Source organism: Galeopterus variegatus, unplaced genomic scaffold, assembly GCF_000696425.1.
Source record: "Galeopterus variegatus unplaced genomic scaffold, G_variegatus-3.0.2 Scaffold1386, whole genome shotgun sequence".
Lineage (NCBI taxonomy): Eukaryota > Metazoa > Chordata > Mammalia > Dermoptera > Cynocephalidae > Galeopterus > Galeopterus variegatus.
This window is the reverse complement of record NW_007727497.1, coordinates 81,131-86,582: the sequence shown is the minus strand read 5'-3', so window position 1 is coordinate 86,582 and position 5,452 is coordinate 81,131. Positions and strand designations below refer to the sequence as shown.

Below are 5,452 nucleotides of genomic sequence, written 5' to 3'. Positions count from 1 at the left end.
GTCTGTATGTGGGATCCGAACCCTCGGGCGGGAGCGCCGCCACGCTTCCCAAGCGGCGCACTTTCCAGTGCACCACCAGGCCGGCCCTGAGATGCCAGACTTTTAAATTGCATATGCAGCCCTCATCGTAAGTGTCCTTTGCCACCTCACATCCAGTGACCCTCTCCTCCTTCCTATTCCAGCTGCCAGTGATGCCAGACTTTTAAATTGCATATGCAGCCCTCATCATAAGTGTCCTTTGCCACCTCACATCCAGTGACCCTCTCCTCCTTCCTATTCCAGCTGCCAGTCCCCTGCCACACCCTGGCCCTGCGACTGTCCACAATTCCGTCACACTGAAGCAACCCATTCGGACATCCTCTGTCTGAGCCCAGCTTCCTCCCCACCCTTCCAGCACTTACCATCAAGTTCTCCCAACCTACCTGTTCTCTGACCTCATCGGGACCTTCAGGCCACTGACCCCGGGCCTTTCTTCCTGCCTATTAGTCCCCTCATATCTTCATTTCCTCCTCCACAGACCCTGCTGTCCTTTCTTTTAACCACCCTCTCACCAATCCTCGCTTTTGTCTCATTCCTTAGTCTAAACCACCTGGCAAAACCCCAGCGCCAGCTAGATACACCTGTCCTCCTGTGTGAAGGCTGCTGAGCAGTGCTGGAGAAGGTCACAGGGCCACACAGATCAGCACCTCTGTCTAGTCCCACTCTCCCATCCCATGGAGCTCTGCAGGCTGCATCTCTGTGCTTTCCTAATCTGCTCTCACTCCTGTTCTCACAAATGACTGTTTGCAAATCCTTTCTACTCTTCTCAAACCAGGCCTTCCCCTCCACTTCGCAGCAGAAAGCTCACCTCCTACATCAGAGAAATAAAGAAACCATCAGGCGAGAACTCTATCCGCTTCTGCTGCAAGACATAGACTTACCTGTCTCACGTCCACGCTTTCTCCCATTTATCATAGAAGAGTCCTTCCTCCCACCCAAGGCTCAACCCTCTTCCTGGGCCCTCTGTTCTGATTCATTTCCACCTCCTTTCTCAGATGCCATCTTCTCCAGCTTTACTATGCCTTCAACCTTCTAGTTCCTTCCCATCATTTAAATATGGCCAAGTTTCTACAATCATGAAAAAATAAAATAAAAACAGCCCTAATTTGACTTCTACCCTCCTCTAGGCACCACATACTGTCCTCCCCTTCACAGCCTGCTGTCTTTAAAGAATTGTCCTCGAAAACTCCCTTCCCTTGCTTTCTTCCCATTCACTCCTCATCCCCTGAGAACTGGCTCCTACTCCCACCCCTCGCCTCTAAAACTGCTCACGTCGAGCTCACCGAGGACTTTTTATAGCTAAATTTCATGGATGCTTCTCAGGCCTTGTCCTCTTTGATCTGTCTGTAGGTTTAACATCACGGTGGGCTCCCCCCACGTGATAGACCATGCTCAATTCCCTGGCTTCTGGACCACAGTCTTCCTCTTCTCTGCTCTTCCCTTCAGTGGAAGCGTCCTTCTCTCTCCAGTGTCACTTGGAAATCTCATTCAGCTGGGCACTGAAGACGGTAAACAATCTGCTTCCCCTGCAGCTCCCTTAGATGGGGCTCCTCAAGGTCCTTCTCAACCAGTATCCTTCCCTGGGTGATTGCATCCACTCCCGTGGTTTCAGATGCCTCCGAAAGACTCCCAGATCCACGTGGCTAAGCTGAGCTCTACACCTGCACAGCCAGCTGCCTCCTAGATATCTCCCTTCTGCTTGTCCCGCAGGCCTTCAAACTCAATGTGTGCAGAAACAAACGCATCATCTCTGCAAACTTGGAGCTCCAGTCTGAGGGGAGAGCACCATCCCACTGCCTACACCACCCACTGCCTACACCCGACTGCCTACACCATCCCACCACCTAAACCATCCCACCGTCTACACCACCCCACTACCTACACCACCCCACTGCCAACACCACCCCACTGCCTACACCACCCCACCACCTACACCTCCCCACCACCTACACCATCCCACCGTCTACACCGTCCCACCACCTACACCATCCCACCGTCTACACCGTCCCACCGCCTACACCATCCCACTGCCTACACCATCCCACTGCCTACACCTGACTGTCTACACCGTCCCACCACCTACACCGTCCCACCACCTACACCACCCCACTGCCTACACCACCCCACTGCCTACACCACCCCACCACCTACACCTCCCCACCACCTACACCATCCCACCGTCTACACCATCCCACCACCTACACCACCCCACTGCCTACACCTCCCCACCGCCTACAACATCCCACCGCCTACACCATCCCACCATCTACACCATCCCACCGTCTACACCATCCCACCGTCTACACCATCCCACTGCCTACACCTGACTGTCTACACCGTCCCACCACCTACACCATCCCACCGTCTACACCACCCCTGTCTACACCATCCCACCACCTACACCATCCCACCGTCTACACCACCCCTGTCTACACCATCCCACCACCTACACCATCCCACCGTCTACACCACCCCACCGCCTACACCTCCCCACCGCCTACAACATCCCACCGTCTACACCATCCCACCGTCTACACCATCCCACCGTCTACACCATCCCACCGCCTACACCATCCCACCACTTACACCATCCAACTGCCCATACCATCCCTCTGCCTATGCCATTCTACTGCCTATGCTGCCCTACTGCCTACACCCCACTGCCTACACCATCCCACTGCCTACACCATCCCACTGCCTACACCATCCCACTGCCTACACCATCACACTGCCTACACCATCACACTGCCTACACCATCACACTGTTTACACCATCTCACTGCCTACATCCCACTGCCTACACCCCACTGCCTACACCATCCCACCACCTACACCATCCCACTGTTTACACCATCCCACTGCCTACATCCCACTGCCTACACCTCACTGCCTACACCGTCCCACCACCTACACCATCCCACCGTCTACACCACCCCCCTGCCTACACCATCCCACCACCTACACCATCCCACCACCTACACCAGAACCATGTGTCCTCCCTTGGCCTCACTTTCCAACATCCAACCAACTACCAACTCCTTTTGTTTTTATATTCTAAAGCAAAGTTCAGAAGTTCAGATATCTCCAAGGCAGGTGTAGCTCCAGTGTGATGATAAATGGCAACTGACACTTGGCCTAAATCCCACCGTCTACACCACCCCACTGCCTACACCTCCCCACCGCCTACAACATCCCACACCACCTACACCATCCCACCGTCTACACCATCCCACCGTCTACACCATCCCACCACCTACACCATCCCACTGTTTACACCATCTCACTGCCTACATCCCACTGCCTACACCCCACTGCCTACACCATCCCACCACCTATACCATCCCACTGTTTACACCATCCCACTGCCTACATCCCACTGCCTACACCTCACTGCCTACACCGTCCCACCACCTACACCATCCCACCATCTACACCACCCCCCTGCCTACACCATCCCACCGCCTACACCATCCCACCACCTACACCAGAACCATGTGTCCTCCCTTGGCCTCACAGTGTGGTGCTGACAACACCAAGCCAAGGGTTACGATCCCCTTACCGGTCATCTTTAAAAAAAAAAAAAAGAAAAGCTTTGATTTTTATTTTATATTATTTTTTTTTGTGACCGGTAAGGGGATCGTAAGTGTGGTGCTGACAACACCAAGCCAAGGGTTACGATCCCCTTACCGGTCATCTTTAAAAAAAAAAAAAAGAAAAGCTTTGATTTTTATTTTATATTATTTTTTTTTGTGACCGGTAAGGGGATCGTAAGTGTGGTGCTGACAACACCAAGCCAAGGGTTACGATCCCCTTACCGGTCATCTTTAAAAAAAAAAAAAAGAAAAGCTTTGATTTTTATTTTATATTATTTTTTTTTGTGACCGGTAAGGGGATCGTAAGTGTGGTGCTGACAACACCAAGCCAAGGGTTACGATCCCCTTACCGGTCATCTTTAAAAAAAAAAAAAAGAAAAGCTTTGATTTTTATTTTATATTATTTTTTTTTGTGACCGGTAAGGGGATCGTAAGTGTGGTGCTGACAACACCAAGCCAAGGGTTACGATCCCCTTACCGGTCATCTTTAAAAAAAAAAAAAAGAAAAGCTTTGATTTTTATTTTATATTATTTTTTTTTGTGACCGGTAAGGGGATCGTAAGTGTGGTGCTGACAACACCAAGCCAAGGGTTACGATCCCCTTACCGGTCATCTTTAAAAAAAAAAAAAAGAAAAGCTTTGATTTTTATTTTATATTATTTTTTTTTGTGACCGGTAAGGGGATCGTAAGTGTGGTGCTGACAACACCAAGCCAAGGGTTACGATCCCCTTACCGGTCATCTTTAAAAAAAAAAAAAAGAAAAGCTTTGATTTTTATTTTATATTATTTTTTTTTGTGACCGGTAAGGGGATCGTAAGTGTGGTGCTGACAACACCAAGCCAAGGGTTACGATCCCCTTACCGGTCATCTTTAAAAAAAAAAAAAAGAAAAGCTTTGATTTTTATTTTATATTATTTTTTTTTGTGACCGGTAAGGGGATCGTAAGTGTGGTGCTGACAACACCAAGCCAAGGGTTACGATCCCCTTACCGGTCATCTTTAAAAAAAAAAAAAAGAAAAGCTTTGATTTTTATTTTATATTATTTTTTTTTGTGACCGGTAAGGGGATCGTAACCCTTGGCTTGGTGTTGTCAGCACCACGCTCAGCCAGTGAGCTAACCAGCCATCCCATATAGGATCCAAACCCGCGGCCTTGGTGTTATCAGCACCGCACTCTACCAAGTGAGCCACAGGCTGGCCCAAAATCAAAGCTTTTCAATATAAAACCTGAACCAGTTAGACTTTATTATGGAGGAAAAGAGACCAATGATAAGTAAAACATTTAAAATAAATCACCAAAAATTAACCAGAAATTATATATATACATATATGGAAAAAAATGACTTACAGGCAAAAAGCAGACCTTAAATAAATTGAAAGAAAAATGCTATTCATGGATAGAAAGACTCAAAATTATAAAGATGTTCATTCTTCTACTACAGTTAACCTATAAATTTAACCCAATCTCTATTCTATAAAAATAGAAACGGGACTGTTTTGGGAACTAAACAATTTGACTCTAAAATTCTTATGGGAAATAAATATTAAAAATAGCCAGGAAAACTCTGGAAAAAGGAGATTAATGAGGACAATAATTAAAACAGTTTGGTTACGGGCCGGCCCGGTGGCGCACTGGATAGGGCGCCACTTGGGAAGCGCGGCGGCGCTCCCGCCCGAGGGTTCGGATCCCACATACAGACCGGTTCCCGCTCACTGGCTGAGCGAGGCGCGGGAGCAACACCGAGGGTTGCAATCCCGTTGCCAGTCTCCGGTCCGGTACCGGCGCCACACCGCGGGGTGCGGCCCGCTCCCGGACCCGG

At 49.3% G+C, this 5,452-nt stretch overlaps 1 protein-coding gene across 1 annotated transcript in view; it reads right to left on the bottom strand.

Moving 5' to 3' along the window:
• DNAH2 (dynein, axonemal, heavy chain 2) overlaps window positions 1-5,452 on the bottom strand; it is a 104,518-nt gene that overhangs the window by 71,854 nt on the left and 27,212 nt on the right. The gene's annotated exons all lie outside the window — the stretch shown is intronic.